This window comes from Theropithecus gelada, chromosome 16 (genome assembly GCF_003255815.1).
Source record: "Theropithecus gelada isolate Dixy chromosome 16, Tgel_1.0, whole genome shotgun sequence".
Classification (NCBI taxonomy): domain Eukaryota; kingdom Metazoa; phylum Chordata; class Mammalia; order Primates; family Cercopithecidae; genus Theropithecus; species Theropithecus gelada.
Window position 1 is genome coordinate 13,875,960 of NC_037684.1, and position 8,645 is coordinate 13,884,604.

At 46.9% G+C, this 8,645-nt stretch overlaps 1 pseudogene; it reads left to right on the forward strand.

The window, feature by feature from the left end:
- The first annotated feature begins 4,677 nt into the window (after nucleotides 1-4,677).
- LOC112610429 lies at nucleotides 4,678-4,768 on the forward strand (annotated as a pseudogene).
- Nucleotides 4,769-8,645: the final 3,877 nt, after the last annotated feature.

The window sequence follows — 8,645 nt, forward strand, 5'->3', positions numbered from 1 at the left end:
TTTTTTTTTTTTTTTGAGACGGAGTCTCGCTCTGTCGCCAGGGCTGGAGTGCAGTAGCGCGATCTCGGTTCACTGCAAGCTCTGCCTCCCGGGTTTACACCATTCTCCTGCCTCAGCCTCCCCAGTAGCTGGGACTACAGGCGCCTGCCACCTCGCCCGGCTAGTTTTTTTTTTTCGTGTTTTTTAGTAGAGACGGGGTTTCACCGTGTTAGCCAGGATGGTCTCAATCTCCTGACCTCGTGATCCGCCCGTCTCGGCCTCCCAAAGTGCTGGGATTACAGGCTTGAGCCACCGCGCCCGGCCAACTGTCTCAACATTTTCTAATGAACACTGCCTACTCCAGGGAAGACTAATAAATATACCACAAAACATAAATGAAGTAGTCTAAAAAGAAGTATATAAAGTAGGAAAACTTTTGTGTATGAAAGAAGTTTTTACTTCTTCCTACAGAGACCAGGGAGTCTTTTATGCTCAGATGAATTCTTTATAATTGAAAAGAAAATGCAGAACATCTGAAAACTCCTTTGATCTCTTACATTTTTCTAAAAGCAGTGCCCCCCCCCCTTTTCCTTCTGAAATTGTGCAAAGTACTTTCATACACACTTTCTACCAGGAAGGCATCTCATTATGTCTGATTCCATCAGAAAGCCAGGAACAGTGACACCCCAGTCCTCCCAGGCTTTGAGAACGACGCACCCACGTGGGAGTGGAACATACAAGCAGATCTCTCCCTCTGAACTCTGGTGCTCCTGGAGAGTGGTGTCATTGTGGTCATATGTTGTTTATTCTGAGCTCCTAGCCAGCCAACTTCAATAAGCAATAACTCATTTACTGAAACATGTAAACAGCCTCAGCACCAAAGCAGCCAAATGGAAAGCCGCCTGGACCACATGCTCCAGAAGGTGTAACAAAGTCATGATTCTGCCTTCTGGCTTGGCAAAGGCAGTTGGGAAGATGCCCTCACGCTGACTTAGGAGCACTCCTGACCCCTGGGTTCTAGGTGGCAGCCACTGCTGTCTAGGCTAGCACTGCTGGAATCGTGGACTCCGGTAGAAACATACAGGAAATCACATTACCAAACTTTTCTCCTTATAAAGACAGATGATCTTTCCAGGAACTACCATCCTCTCAGTTCTAAAAGGGAGGGGCCATTGGTTAAGCCAGCAGGATACTGGGGAGAGGAATTTCAAAAGTTTACTGTGGCCCTAAGGTCCAGTCACAGTGCTAGCTCTTTAACAACAGCACCACATAACAAGGCTTAAGGACATACTACCCTGCAGAATTCTCTGAAGAAGTCCAGCTTATTCACTGACAGAAGTTACGGTGTGGTGTCAAGAACGGCACATTCACTAGGAATTTAGGAGTTAGGAAACCTGAGATACAGACATATTACAGGCCCCACCATCCTTATTGGTCATTATCGCCCCTCCACATGTTCAAAACAGAGTAGTCTGTCTTCCTCAGACTTGCCTCCTTTATATTCCTGGCATGGTGATGGGCACTGATGTCTTTTCAGGGGCTCTTTGGGTCTTTCTTTGCCTTTTTTTTTTTTTTTTTTCTCTCAGATGTAGTCTCTCTCTGTTACCCAGGCTGGAATACAGTGGCGCAATCTCGGCTCACTGCAACCTCTGCCTCCTGGGATTCAAGTGATCCTCCCATCTCAACCCCCCCAGTAGCTGGAGCCACAGTAGAGTTCCAACCTGCCCAGCTAATTTTTTTTTTTTTTTTTTGAGATGGAGTCTCGCTCTTGTTGCCCAGGCTAGGGTGCAATAGCGCGATCTTGGCTCACCACAACCTCCGCCTCCTGGGTTCAAGCAATTCTCCTGCCTCAGCCTCCTGAGTAGCTGGGTTACAGGCACCTGTCCCTACCCCCGGCTAATTTTTGTTTTTTTTTTTTTTTTTTTGAGACGGAGTCTTGCTCTGTCGCCCAGGCTGGAGTGCAGTGGCGCAATCTCGGCTCACTGCAAGCTCCGCCTCCCGGGTTCACGCCATTCTCCTGCCTCAGCCTCCCGAGTAGCTGGGACTACAGGCGCCCGCCACTGCGCCCGGCTCATTTTTTTCTATTTTTAGTAGAGACGGGGTTTCACCATGGTCTCGATCTCCTGACCTTGTGATCCGCCCGCCTCGGCCTCCCAAAGTGCTGGGATTATAGGCGTGAGCCACCGCGCCCGGCAAAATCTTAGTAGCTGTCTTTTTAAGGAATAGAATGGGAGGCAGTTTTGCCCTAAGCAGTTCCCAGCTTGACTTTTCTTTGGCTTAGTGATTTTGGGGTCCCAAGATTTATTTTCTTTTTATCGGACTTATGTTCTAGTGTGGCAAGCAGCCCAAAGGCAAGAAAATAGACAAACTAGTTGCGAATTAGGTCGGTACTTTAAGGAAACTAAACAGCGAGCTAAGGCAGAGCTACAGAGGACTCGGGTGGAAAACCTGATCCTGTCTTTCTCCCCACCCTACACAGAGCCCCCTATTTGTTCTTTCCTGATGTCTGAGTTTTTTTCTGGTTAGAATACCTTTTGTTTCACTACCCCTACCTTGTCAATTCAAATACTACTCCCCTCAGGAAACTTTTGTTTTTTTGTTTGTTTGGGAGGGTCTCACTATGTCCCTGGTCAACCAGGCTGGAGTGCAGTGGTGCAATCTTGGCTCACTGCAACCTCTGCCTCCCGGGTTCAAACGATCCTCATGCCTCAGCCTCCCGAGTAGCTGGGATTATAGACATGCACCACCAGGCCCAGCTAACTTGTATTTTTAGTAGAGACAGGGTTTGGCCATGTTGGGCCAGGCTGGTCTTGAACTCCTGGCAACAGGTGATCCTCCCGCCTCATCCTCTTAAAGTGCTGGGATTATAGGCATGAGCCATGGTGCCCAGCCCTGTATTCACTTTTTTTTTTTTTTTTTTTTGAGACTGAGTCTGGCTCTGTCGCCCAGGCTGGAGTGCAGTGGCCGGATCTCAGCTCACTGCAAGCTCCGCCTCCCAGGTTTACGCCATTCTCCTGCCTCAGCCTCCGGAGTAGCTGGGACCACAGGCGCCCGCCACCTCGCCCGGCTAGTTTTTTGTATTTTTTAGTAGAGACGGGGTTTCACCATGTTAGCCAGGATGGTCTCGATCTCCTGACCTTGTGATCCGCCCGTCTCAGCCTCCCAAAGTGCTGGGATTACAGGCTTGAGCCACCGCGCCCGGCTGTATTCACTTTTTAAATCCCCACTGGTGTGAGGTGCTGTGAAGAAGAGACAAAGGACGATACAGATCTCCCTCCAGGAGCCCGCAGTCTTCTTAGGGATTTTATGCCTGTATACAGATAACTATCACACAGAGTGAGGTGAGGGCCATAAGAAAAGAAGTGTGACGAGATCATTGCTGACGAGGAAAGATCAGAACAGGGTTTCCTAGCCAAGTGCAGTGGCTCACACCCGTAATTCCAGTGCTTTGGGAGGCCAAGGCAGGTGGATTGATTGAGCTCATGAGTTTAAAACCAGCGTGGCCAACGTGGTGAAACCCTGTCTCTACTAAAAAAAAAAAAAAAATACAGAAATTAGCTGGCTGCGGTGGCACAGTCCTGTAGTCCCAGCTACTGGCGGGGAGTGGGGCGACTGTGGTGGGAGGATTGCTTGAGCCTGGGAGGTGGAGGTTGCAGTCAGCTGTGGCTGTGATCGTACCACTGTACTTTATCTTGGGCAACTGAGTGAAACCCTGTCTCAAAACAAAACCCAAACTCAAGACATTAGTTTTTCTTTTTCATTGAAAAAGGAAAAAAAAGGACTGTAGAAATAGAAATTACTTTTACCCAAGTGTGGTGGTGAGTGCCTATAGTCCCAGCTACTCGGGAGACTGAGGCAGGAGGATGATTTGAGCCCAGGAGTTGAAGTCTGGCCTGGGCAACTTGGGAGACCCTGTCTCCTTAAAACAAACAAACAAAAAACCTTGCTTTTAAATCATAATTAGAGTAAACACCACTCTGGGAATCTGCTGACATGGATGGCTAAGAATGGAGCTGGCTTTTTCCAACCCTGTGATATAGAGAAGTGTAAAGGCTGCTCATCTATTTAAATAGCAAAAATTCAGGTTGTGGCCTTGATTTTCTGTTATCTTCCTTTCTTCATCAACTACCTGTGATCACAAGATGAAACAAGTATGCTGAAGCTTGGACTTTTGCACTGATTTCTACAGAACAGAGTGGTTCAGAGCCAGAAGGCCTCTGCTGCCGGCTCTGCTTCCTTGTTTCCCTTGACAAATTACTGAACCACCCTGCCTTAATTTCCTCATGGCGTTGTTAAGTACAATACATGTGAAACAGGCCTGAAAATAATGCCTGGTACAAAGCAAACAATCATTATCAAAAGTTGTAGTAATCCACTGTGCTTCCTGGTACAGGGCACGCCAGAGTTCCTGGGAGCTAATCTTGATTGCTGGTGTTCCGTGTGGTTGTTGTGTACAAAGAAATTACCACAGAGGGAACATGGAGGTGGGAGAGGGCTGGTGCAATGGGCAGAATGAAGAGGTGTCTGAAGAACCAACAACATGACACTAGGCAGGAACATCTGGCAGCTCTGAGAGAGGTTTAGCAATCCTTACTCAAGTGCAAGTGACTGTGAGGTGCACTAAAAAGTGAAGGGCAGAGAAAAGCCTCCTTGTCTTAGTCTCAGCCTTCATCTTTTTAACTAATGAAAAGAAGCTGGGGGCTCGCTTTGGCAGCACATACACCAAAATTGGAACAACATACAGAAGATTAGCACGGCCCCTGCACAAGAATGACACTCAAATTTTTTTGTGTTCCGGGTGCAGTGCTTCATGCTTGTAATCCCAGCACTTTGGGAGGCCGAGGCAGGTGGATCACCTGAGGTTAGGAGTTTGAGACCAGCCTGGCCAACACGATGAAACCCCGTCTCTACTGAAAAAAATTACAAAAAATTAACTGAGTGTGGGGGCATGCACCTGTAATACCAGCTACTCGAGAGGCTGAGGCAGGAGAATCGCTTTGAACCCGGGAGGTGGAGGCTGTAGTGAGCCGAGATTGCGCCACTGCACTCCAGCTTCGGCAACAAGAGTGAAACTCCGTCTCAAAAGAAAAAAAAAAAAGTTGGGAAAAACATGGTTCTCCAGGGCCGTGGCGAGCCAAGCTTCTGCACTACTGCCAAGAGGAGTGAACTTGAGCTGCTTTTTGTTTCCTCCACACAACATGGTGAGGAGCCAAAGGAAGACAGTGATCTAAGTCATTCCCCACCTTCAGGCGGCACCATCCCTGTTTTCAAATCCCTAACTGCCTCACTCCCCTGCAGCATTTTTTCCCCACTAGAAACAGACAGGAACAAAATTAAGCAATGTTGATTACTGCTTCAGTCAAAAGTGGTCTGAAGGGAAAAGCTGATGTGTTTTGTCCCCCAAAGGGGATAGATGGCCTCGAAGGAAAATGCCACATTTGGATTAGATTTGTGGTAGGGGAGGAGTGACCTGCCAAGGGCTCCTTGAATAAACAAAACTGTTCCTCAAAGGGCTTTGGATGGAGGTCATCAAAGCAAGATGCACAGAAAGATCCTCCTCCCTGGTAACTCTCCAGGGATGGCTGACTGTGCGCTTACATAGGTAGCTCAGGGGTCCCACTTGAAGTCAGTTGCCCAGAATAAGCCAGAGCCTGCCCCCTCAAGAATTCAGGAATGTGGTTTCCAATGCAAATAAAGGCTAAATTGTAGAAACAGTGCTGGGGTGTGTTCAAGCCCTCCCTCTAGGTCCTCTGAGTCATTTGGAAATGGTTAACAAACAGGTCGGACACCTGGGTTGATTACTGCTGAAGGGGATTTCCACACAAACCCTATACTGTAAAATCATCCTCTTGCCTTCCCAAAGCAATTCGGTTCCACTTTCTAGACCGAATGTGCCTTAAAGATTCCAAATGTCCTAAATCAGATCCTAGGGTTCCTAAATTAGAGCAGCAACTGCTGCTGACACAAAGAAACAAGGAGCCAAGCAACTTTGTGCTTTAAAAAAAAAAAAAAAAAGAAGTTTATTTTAAATTAAGAGGAACAGATGTCCAATGTTTCAAAAAGCCACACATTTGTGGATTTGGCTGACAAACCCTCTAAGCTGCATTTTATTTCTGTTCCCATAGAGTCAGCCAGCCACTTGCAACTGACTCACTTCTCTCTGGGTCACGGTTTGGGCCAGTCTCCTGACGACAGAATTAGAATCCAGATATCAAATGAATCCAGGGTGCTTGGGTGGAGAGCAGGTGTTAAAAGCCATCTAAAACCACCCCTTCCCTGCTTTAATTTAGGAGTATCAACACCCACACAGCAAACTGCAAGGCTAGTGGGTCAAAGAGAATGAGCAAACAGTTGGCACCTGCCAATCCCAGCGCCATGCAATTTTAAAGGCAATGAGTAAGCAGCTGTCTGGAACAGGTTTTTGTATAACCCTTCTTAAGCGTACTGGTTAAATATGCAAATACATGTAGGTTATTTGCTGCAATTCAAGGCCTCACCCCCAAGGCAAACGCATTACCTCAGGTGAACTCTTGGCCTTGTTGGAAAGGGACATGATCCCTAGCTCCTGTCCACCAGACACAAATGACTCAATTGCTTCTCAAGTTTAAAGTACATGATGTGCTTTTTTTTCTTGTCTTTGAGAATAAAGGAATTTATCTTCAGATACGAGGGTTTTGTGTGTAGTATCTCCTTTATGTTGTGTAAATACTGGAGAGACTTCAATAAATGTTAGAGATGTTACTTGGCTTTCAAAAACTTTAAACTCCTGCTTAGTTTTAATTTTTTGTAGCACCTTGAACAATTATTTATGAATAAAATGAAGCAGTTTTTTTTTTTTTTGTATTTTTTTTAACAGAAATGAGATTCTCAGGTCTACTGAGGAAGATCTTGCATGCCATCAATTTTTTCATGGTTTAAAACCTATTTACCCAGCAAATCTCACTGGATTTTCTAGACTGACCTTGTAACAAGTGTTAAAAGCCGATACTCCCTTTTCTCCTCTTTACCTTCCAGATTCTTTAGTATTTATATATATATTTTTTGAGACAGGGTCTGTGTCACTCAGGCTGCAGTAGTGACACAATCACGGCTCACTAATGAGGCGATCCTCCCATCTCAGCCTGGGACTATAGGCACATGCTATCACACTTGGCTAACTTTTAAATATTTTGTAGAGAGGTCTCATTATATTGTCCAGGCTGGTCTCGAACTCCTGGGCTCAGGAGTGATTTGCCCGCCCTGGCCTCCCAAAGTGCTAGAATTACAGGCATGAGCAACCGTGATAACCAATATTCTTTTTTTTTTTGAGACGGAGTCTCACTCTGTCGCCCAGGCGGGAGTGCAGTGGCCGGATCTCAGCTCACTGCAAGCTCCGCCTCCCGGGTTCACACCATTCTCCTGCCTCAGCCTCCCGAGTAGCTGGGACTACAGGCGCCCGCCACCTCGCCCGGCTAGTTTTTTGTATTTTTTAGTAGAGACGGGGTTTCACCAGTTTAGCCAGGATGGTCTCGATCTCCTGACCTCGTGATCCGCCTGTCTCGGCCTCCCAAAGTGCTGGGATTACAGGCTTGAGCCACCGCGCCCGGCCCAATATTCTTTATAATGAAAATAAATTAGTAAATGTCAATATTTTCAGGTGGGGAAGTTAAGAAACTTTTTTTGGTTTCTTCAGTAAATTTTTCACTTATCAAAAGTTTGATGGAGTATCTGCTAGAAAACAAAAGCGCATATGCTAAGAAAGCATTTTAAAATATATCTTTGCTTCTGAAGGAGTGAATGCAATGTCGTCAAATTCTTGCATGTATATCAGATGCTCAGTCTTTTTTTTTTTTTTTTTTTTTTTTTTGGTGAGATGGTGTCTTGCTCTGTTGACCAGACTGGAGTGCACTGGCACGATCTCGGCTCACTGTAACCTCCACCTTCCGGGTTCAAGTGACTCTCCTATTTCCCAAGTAGCTGAGATTACAGGCATACGCCACCACAGCTGGCTAATTTTTGTATTTTTAGTAGAGATAGGGTTTCACCATGCCGGCCAGGCAAGTCTTGAACTCTTGACCTCAAGTGATCCTGTCTTGGCCTCCCAAAAGGCTGGGATTACAGGCATGAGCCGCTGTGCCCCGCCTCAGTCTTTGGGAATGCCCAGCATGGTGGCTCACGCCCGTAATACCAGCACTTTGGGAGGCCGAGGTGGGATCGCTCAAGCCCGGGAATTTAAGACCGGCCTGGGCAAAATATTGAGACCGTCTTTAAAAATTAGAAAATTAGCCAGGTATGGTGGTTCATGCTGGTCCTTGCCAGGGAGGCTGAGGTGGGAGAATTGATTGAGCCTGGGAGGTCAAGGCTGTAAAGAGCCATGACTGGCTGGGTGTAGTGGCTCACGCCTGTAATCCCAGCACTTTGGGAGGCCGAGGCAGGCGGATCACCTGAGGTTGGGAGCTCGAGACCAGCCTGACCAACATGCAGAAACCCTGTCTTTACTAAAAATACAAAATTGGTCGGGCGTGGTGGCACATGCCTATACTCCCAGCTACTAGAGAGGCTGAGGCAGGAGAATTGCTTGAACCTGCGAGGTGGAGGTTGCAGTGAGCCGAGATCGTGCCATTGCACTCCAGCCCGGGCAACAAGAGTGAAACTCCATCTCAAAAAAAAAAAAAAAAAAGGAGCCA